This window comes from Suncus etruscus, chromosome 15, assembly GCF_024139225.1.
Source record: "Suncus etruscus isolate mSunEtr1 chromosome 15, mSunEtr1.pri.cur, whole genome shotgun sequence".
Lineage (NCBI taxonomy): Eukaryota > Metazoa > Chordata > Mammalia > Eulipotyphla > Soricidae > Suncus > Suncus etruscus.
This window is the reverse complement of record NC_064862.1, coordinates 55276743-55285800: the sequence shown is the minus strand read 5'-3', so window position 1 is coordinate 55285800 and position 9058 is coordinate 55276743. Positions and strand designations below refer to the sequence as shown.

The following is a 9058-nucleotide window of genomic DNA, read 5'->3' as shown; positions in this document are numbered from 1 at the left end:
CACTGTCACGTGGCCCAAAGCACTTGATCTTGTGTGCCAAAGGAGGTCTGAAAACCTTCTGTGGATGCCCCGTTCTATCATAATGGGCCAAATTTCTATTTCTGATTTTCTTTCTTAAAAGATGATCCTTCCTGATCTTCCATCTCATGTTCTTCTGTAACATTCTCCCCTGTTTATCTTGCTCTTATTTTTCCACCCAATTTTTGGGGGGGCCTACTCATTTTGTCATCTTATTGCTTTTTTTTCCTATGCTTCCACACATAATGGCTATCATCAAGATGTTTTTCAGGAAGAAAGAGAGAAAGAAAAAATTTCTCTCTAGAGGCTTCCCATGCCCACGATAAAAATAACATTTCATTCCTGCAGAGCGGGAGCTCCCGAGAAGGAGCTGTCTGGGAATTCGTCACCAGGATCTCAAAAAACGGGGCTCTGAAGGTGATTCTGCAGAGAAGAATCCGTAGAATAACTGCACTGTGCAGAAGGGGTGCAGCCCTCAGTGAAACAGAGCCAGTTCCCAGGTTCCCATGGATGGGGTGGGGGAGAACGAGCGAGCCCACTTCACTTCCAACAGAAGGGCTGCCTGGAGAATTCGAGAAGACGAGAGGCATTGGTGAGGCAGTTTTGCTGGAGTTTCTTGCCACTTTCTAAATCTGGGGGCGGAGAAGTGGCAGGTGCCAGCTGAGAAGAGCTTTTTCTCCTTTGTGCCCATGAACAGTGCTAGCTTAATTTACTGTAGACTCGGTTCAGGTCTAATACAGGTGTGGTTTTTTTTTGTTTTTTTTTTTTTTTGGTTATTTAACCATTTTTTTTAAACTTATTTATTTTTGATCATAGTGGCTTACATATTGTTGACAATGATATTTTAGGTACATATTTACATAAAATCAGGGGGGATTCCCATCACCAAATTGTCCTCCCTACACCTCCGTTTTTGTCCTACCACCCATATCCTCTTCCCTCACCCCCAGGGTAGCTAGGATGTGTGGTCTCCTCTGTATCTAGCCTACTGCATAGTAGTCTTGCACCTATTTGGTCCTGGTGTCTCCCTTGTTTCCCCCTCTAATTCGGGGGGCAGGACTAGCTAGTTCAAGTTACGTGGTTTTGTTTAAAGGAGAGAAAAGTAATAAACTGGGGTAAAAGTCTAATACGCCGAAAATAAGTGGAATTCTTCCAGAGGCTCTCAACATCGGTTTGAGAAATGAAGGAGAGAAAAAAGGTGAAACATTCCACCAGTACAAAAAGAAGTGTCAAATATCCCGTGAGGACTCCAACAATAAGCACAAGCACCAAAAAAAAAAAAAAAAACAAAAAAAACAAAAACAAAAAAAAAAAAAAAAATAAAAATAAAAACCCACCAAAACAAACACAAAACAAAACAAGACAAGCAAACAAACAAACAAAAAAATGTCATGGTCTTGATATAGGAAACATGGCATAGCATACAAAGGAAGAACAGAAAGGAAGAGAAAGAATAAGTATAACTGGGGACAACTTCAATTATCACACCCAAACAGAGAAATTGACCAAAAATAGATGGGTAAATAAAAATAATAATAATAATAAATGAAAATAAAATAATATATATATATAAAAAAATAATGATTTGTGCTTTTTTTTTTCCCTCCTGCCCAGGCACAGTAAATATTGGGGTCATTTGAAAAGGAATTCACTTGGCCTAAGAGATATGGGGTTTCTCCGCCCTTGGAGTGTATTGTCATGGGATCAACTATAGACTCTGTTCAGGATCATTTACTCTCCTGGTGGTGCTTTTGTGGTGTTTGTAAGACCTCTGCTTTGTCCTGGGTGATACTATCAGGCCTCTGTGACTAGGGATCTCAGTATCTGCACAGATCCTGCGGTGGGAGTTATGATGAAGTCAGTCTTTGTGGTTCTAGAAGTTCTGTTCCATCAGTGTCATTTTAATTCATCTTCTGTGGTTGGTGATCTTGGTCTTTGCACTGAAGCTAGGATGGCACCTAGGACAGTGTCTTTCTTTGTGCTTCCAGAAGCCCCATTCCGTTACAATGGTCTCTGCCAGACCTTTGAAACTGGGGATCATGTTCATTGTGCAGATCGTAGTTCAAACCCTAGGTTAGGGCTTTTTTATTGGTCCCAGGCTGTATACAGTCTGGTCATGGTTCTAGCAGCAGTCATCTGTAACTCGAAATGTTGGCTTTTGGGCCTTCCAAAGGGTGACAAGTCTTCTGATTTTGTCTTGTCGTTAGCTAGAAAGGTAGGATAACCTTCACTTAGGTCAAGTTGTTCCCATTTTTTCCGTTGTCAGGATGTCATATTAGAGCTGGCATTTGTTGGTGACCTCGCAGTATTGCGGCTATCCCGGGTGGGATTTGTTTCCTGTAGCAGTTGTGAAGAACTTTTTTTTATTCCATTTTCCCTCTGCTATGACTCATGGAAGTAGGCAGTTCCCATTTTCATGGGTCAGATGAGGGAAACTGAGGTAGAAACATCCTCCCAAAGAGGTCTGGATACTAGGCTGTGAACTCCAATGAGTGCGAGCATTCTATATCTATCCTTCTCATGATCACTCTTTGTGGGTCCCCTCTCTTTTCCTGCCCAATTCCAGACTGCACTGGGGAAAGGACTGAAGTTATCTAGGACACAGAGAGGGTCCCTGAAAGACAGGAGTTTGTCATTCATGTGGGGAGGAGAAGGGCAGAATCATCCTATGGCCTGGCAGACAGAATCCGCTAAGTAGAGTGATCAGCCCCTGAATGCATGTCTCTCCCAAAGTGGGAGTCACACAGTATGAGTCTCTGTGGGCCAGTGCTGTCAATGTTCCCTGAGGACAGTAGGGGGACTTGCATCAAGTGATGGGTCAAGATTTGTAGGTTTCAGGAGATTCTACAAACCCTTGGTCCCATCGACTCCTTTGAGAAAGCAAGTTGCACAGGCTGGCCCACATCAGGCAAACAGCCCATCCTTGTCACAGAGAGTGGGGTGGAGGCAGGGGGAGAGGGACCCAGATTTCTGCACTCAGTTTGAGAGTGTGGCTCCTCTCAGCAGCATCACTGTCCCCTGGAACCTTTAACCCCCTGTGTGTAGAGATGTGCCTGTGTGTAGACATGCACATGTGTGGGACCTGCACCCCTTTAGGGATGGGGTGATGAAACTGCGCTACATTGGAATCCTCCCTCAGAACACTGACTTTTACCCCCCCCCAAATCCATAAAGTCTGTGGCTTTTCAAAGAAACTAATTATACTGAACAACAGTTATCAAAATATTTAATGGAACAAGTGTGAAATGGTAATATAGGGGTTTCTTTATTAAAACATTGGAGAAAATATCTAGTAGCAGGTTTAAAGATTTTATTTGGAAATAGTGATAAGTGTAAATGATATTTTGAAATAGCTGCAGCACCCATAACAAGATTATTGCCCAGGATTTCTATGGGGCTCAGTGTCACAGCTACACAGATATAATACTGGGGTTCTTTGTTTGGGATGGAGGCATGGAACATGCTTGATTCAGTCAGAAAGTAGGAAAAATGAAAAAGGGCCTTTCTTTTCTCCTTCTCAGCTTCTTTCTACCCCACCTGACTATTGCCTCTTCTACCTGTTAGTGGGGTTTCTGCTCTGAGCCAGAAGATTGTAGCCATCACTTGACTTTACTCACTGTCTCTTTTACCTACATCTAATTGCCAATAACTCTGGACTGCTCTGCTTTCAAAACAGATGAATGCTTCATGCCAGAAGCCACCTCTGGGGTGACCATCTGGCTTTGGCCACCCTCCTCTCATGTCCAGATTATGAGACTGACTTCCCAGCCATCTCCTTTTTCTTTTGCAAGTCTGGGTCTGTTCTGCATGGCGGACAGTGTAAGCTTCTAAACACAAAAGCTCCCAAGCCATCTGGAGCTCTCCTCTGTTCAAATGTTCTGAACTCTCTAGAAACCTTCCCATGTCAGACTGCATTCATGTTTTATCTATCCTGATAGCCCTGATCAGCTTTATTTTTAGCCCTTGCTGCTGTTCAGATTCACCAGGTCAATGCTTATCTTAGGGCCTTTGCCCATGCTGTGGTTCAGCCAACATGTGCTTCTGAATAGTCACAGGATCCTCACTTCCTTCAAGTCTTTGCCAAATGGACTCCTCAGGCACAGCATTCTAAGCACCTATGACAGAATGAACTTTTGGTTTCCTCAACCAGTTTGGATTAAGTTCTTTTTTAAAATAATTTTTATTGTGACTAGAAATGAATAACAAATCTTTCACAGTAATATTTGAGGTACATAGTGACAATTAATCAGAGTCATTCCCACCACCAGGGTTCTCCTTCCATCCCTTTTTCCCAGCATGTGTCCCATATCTCCCTCCTTTGCCCTCCAGAGTGCTAGTATAAACTGTGTATAGCTTGTTGTAGATGGGGTATCTATTCTGTTGTTTTTTTTACTTTGCGTTTGGTGTTTAAGTCTGATTATTTTTATTCCCACTCATTTTTCGTATGACTATTTGGTCCTGGTACCATTCGTTTTCATTCCCACCCTCAATTTATGAGACAGAACAAGATGATTCAAGTTGTGTGGTTCTGCCCTGAGAAGATAAAAAAAAGAAAAGAAAAAAAGAAAAACATAACATAAAAAACTAACAAACAACAGTAAAAAAAAGTAATTACCAAAAAATTAAAAAGCACCTGCAATATATATATATTAAAAAGGTCAAAAAAAAGAAAAGATAAGATAAGACCTCCCAATTCTTACCACAGGCTGTGTTCTTTATACTGACTGTATGGAAAGAGGAGATACAGTAAATGCACCCCATATACACCTCAACATAGGCCCTTTACCTGGTCTGTATTGTGAATTGGGGGACAAAAAAAGAAAAAAAACAAAAAACAAAGGGAGGAGTTCTGGTATGGCAAGGTTTTGTGCTCCCCCTTCTTTTTTTTTCTTTTTTGCATAGGCACAGTAATTATTGGGGAAGTAAGAAAAGGGATTCTCTTGGCCTAAGAGATTCAAAGTTTCTCTGACCTTGAAGCATACTGCCATGGAAACAACTACTGGCTTCATACATGCTCATTACCACACTCCACGGTCTTTTTATGGTGCCAGAAAACTTTCCGTTCAGTTGTGGATGATAAAATCAGGCCTCTGTAACTAAAGATCTTGGTATTTGCACAGGTCATAGGACAAAGTCTAGGATAGAGTCTTTCTTTACAGTTCTAGAAGTTCTGTTGTTGTAATAAGTCTTCTGTAATAAGTGGGTCTTGATTTTTGCTCAGATCTTCAGCCAAAGCCTAGGATAGAGTCTTCATTATGGTTCCAGAAGTTCTGCTCAGTCTCTGCTATCAAAATAGGACCCCTGGAATTAGAGATCTTGATTTTTGTACAAGTCCTAAGCTAAAGCCTAGGGTTGGGTCTTTCTTATTGGTCCTAAACCCCTGAACCTTGAACTGTGACATTTCTAAGGGATTCTGCTTTCAAAGATTGATTATGTGGAGGGGCTAGAGAAAACACTATGGAGGTTAAGGTGCTTGCAATGCATGTGGCCATCTGGTTTGATTCCCAGCATCATCATGGTTACCTGAGCACCTCTAGGGGTGATCCCTCAAAAAAAAAAGGTAAAAGAAGAAAAGAAAGAAAGAAAGAAAGAAAGAAAGAAAGAAAGAAAGAAAGAAAGAAAGAAAGAAAGAAAGAAAGAAAGAAAGAAAGAAAGAAAGAAAGAAAGAAAGAAAGAAAGAAAGAAAGAAAGAAAGAAATTGGTGGTTCAATTGAACAAAGCCATTAAGGTGGTCACTATTCCAATCTGGGAGACTCGCCCATCACAGGTCCCAAGCCAGCCACATGAAAGGCAGCTTCCAAGAAAATCAGCTGTGACCAATGAGGCTTAATAACAAGAACCTGACTAGACCAGGCCTTGATTGTGGACATGCAGCTTCCAAACTGTGAAACTCATTTCTGTTATTTTGGCAAACCAGTCTCTGCTTTCTATTCTATCTCACCCTAAGTGAAAGAATAACTCTACTCTCTTCTTTCTCTCACTCTTTCCTCCTTCTCCCACTCTTTTTTGGTCCCTATACACAGAAGATTTATCTAATTTGGTTTTGTGTGCTTATTGAAATACAGGTGATGACAAAGGCTCTGCCTAGATTATAGCCTGATGCAACATTAACAGATAGGTAGACACGAATTTAGTGCTCATTGAGTATTTGTGGAATACATGGATGAGTGAGTGATGGATGAATGAATGAATGAGTAAAGTGTTTTTAATGAGACTGCTTTATATAACTTTATATATACACATATATAATTGATTTATATAAAAGTCACAATGCTAGAATAATGCTATCTGTGAATTTCTAGAAAGAAAGAAGACATATATTTTCAGTTCTGAGCATAGCAGAACAAGACACAAAGAGAGGGGCCGAAGTAGTGGCACAAACAGTAGGGCATTTGTCTTGCATGTGCTGACCTAGGACGAACCAATCCCCTGCATCCCATATGGTCCTGCAAGCCAGGAGCAATTTCTGAGCATCACCAGCTGTGCCCCCCCCCAAAAGTCATTCTGTGTATGTGAATGGGAAGAATTAACATAGCTAAAATACAAAATCCATTCTACTGAAATCTATAAATAAATTCTTTTAGGGAAATCCCAATATTTTCTAGTAAAAAAAATAATACTAATTTTTGTTTGGAATTATGAAAAACCTATAATAGTTATAGTTTGCCCCAGAGAGGGAAGCATCATGGTACCTTAATCCAAAATATAATACAAGACAATAATAATAAAAACTCTGTGGCATTGGAATAAAAATAGATACAAATCAATAGTACAGAATTTTAAGTCTCAAAATAAAATCAGTCTTTTTTGACTTTTTGTTTATAACAAATAATTAAAAACTATATAATGCAGAAATGAGACTTTTCAACAGATGGTGTTGGTAAAATTGGACAGCAAAAATATGTGCAAAACAAATGTATCTAGAATGCTTTCTAACCTCATATAAAAATACATTATAAAAGGATTAAATATCTACATGCAAGGCCCTAAGCCATAAGATAATCTAAGGTGACAAAGATGATACATCTATGTCTCTAATATTTGAGGTATTGGGAACTGGGCCCAAAGCAAGGGAAATAAAAGTAAAAATGAAACAGTGAAAGCCCATCCAAAGAAAACATAAACAGAACAAAAAGACAATCTTCTGAAGAGATGACATTTGTTTATCATACAGTTGATTGAATGTTAACGTCCAGCAAATACTAAGAACTCATATAGAACATCAGAGTCCTGTCAAAACTGAACAGTTTAACAGGAGTGATGTCTGAGTATAGAATCAAGAGTAGCATGATCACTAGGGATTGCAAGCATCACTAGGGATTGCAAAAACAAAAGCAAACAAAAGATATATAGACAGAAGATTTGAAAAAACACTTCTCTAAATTGGACATACAGATATATGATAAAATAATATTCAACATGTAAGATAATATTTTATTATGAATGATAAAATAATAGAAATATTGTTTTATTTGTATTACATAAATATATGTATTTATATGCATTAAATAAATAATAAATGTATTAAATATATTAAAAGTGCATAAAATGATATTCATCATCATTAATAATAAGGGAAATACAAGTTAAAACCCTAATGAGATGTCTGTTAGAATAATTTACGTCACAATACATAAGTGTTAGAGAGTGTGGAGAACAAAGAATCCTTAGTGGCACTTCAAATTGGTCCAACCATTTTGAAAATGCAATTTGCCTTTCTTAAAAGGCAAAAAATTGAGATACCATGTGATTTAGCAACCCCTCTTTTGAGTAAGGAGCTAAAGAAGATACATATATTAACACAAAAAGTTACAACCTCCCAAATGTCTGCTGCAGCATTATTTACCATAGCAAAAATATGGAAGCAACAGAAGCACATATTCATGGATGATTGGATAAAGTAGAGGAAGTGAACTTGGACAATGAAATGCTATTCAGTTATTCAAAAAATCCAACTTTGCCATATGCAATTAAATAAAACAAACTCAAGGGAATGTGAAAATAAGTTAAAGGAAAAAGACAAGTAGTGAATTATTTTAGCTATATGTACTGAAAGGAGAGATGCATGCTTGAAGACAGGTCCACTATTTCCCCTAGTCTCATATTCATCATGTCACAAATCTGTCCACTTAACTCTAAAACCTCTCTCCATGTTGCCTGTCCCATTTGGTGAAGCCCCAGCTACACAGTTCCAACTGCCATCTTTCCTGGAAGAGTCCTACCTCATTCCAGACCTCCCATCTGAGCCAACAGTGTCCATCTTAAAATGCAGAGTAGATCCTTGTCATCTCAATTTTCTAGAAACCCTCTGTTGCTACTCATGGCACTTGGGACTAACAAAAAAGTCTTTCTCTGTTTCCAGCTTCAATCCATCAATAGTTGAATGGATGAAGAAGGTTGGACAAATGCAGTCAAATATTATTCAGCTGTTAAGAAGCACATCTTCTTTCATATGCAACAATGTGGAGGATCCTGGAGATCTGGCTGAGTGGAAAAAGTCAGAGACAAAGAATAAGGACTGCCTGATCTTTACTTGTATGAGTGGTAAAAACAGACAAATTCAGAGAATGAGAAGAATAAATTGTGTTTCTAGGGACTAAGGGGGCAGAGATACAGGGATTTACTATAGCCTGAACACTATGTCTTAGTCCAACAGCCTATAACAACATACTCCAGAGAGAACTTTATTGGACAACTCTCTCTCCTGAGTCAACACAACTGTACAGAGGGGGCAGTGGGGGCAGAGGGTAGGTTTTATGCAGCAACATTATCACATTAAATTGCTTTTGAAAATAGAGATGAAGCTTACTAGCCATTATTATTGAAATAGTTAAAATGTAAGGAACAACTAACATTTTCGATGCCCAGATCATAGGAGAAGTAGACAGTTGAGTATTTGACTCGCACAAGACAAGCTATGTGTATATTGTCAACAAATGTCAGAAAGATGTCAGTGATTTGAGAAATTGATAATCATTATTTTCTGAAGATTGGCAGTAAAAATAAATCATTTTAAAATACACAGAGGCTAGCACACCTG

At 39.0% G+C, this 9058-nt stretch overlaps 1 non-coding gene across 1 annotated transcript; it reads left to right on the top strand.

Moving 5' to 3' along the window:
• Positions 1-4701: 4701 nt before the first annotated feature.
• Positions 4702-4834, top strand: LOC126031969 (small nucleolar RNA SNORA51). The gene has a single exon (XR_007503772.1). It is a non-coding gene; the product is annotated as a small nucleolar RNA SNORA51 (small nucleolar RNA).
• Positions 4835-9058: the final 4224 nt, after the last annotated feature.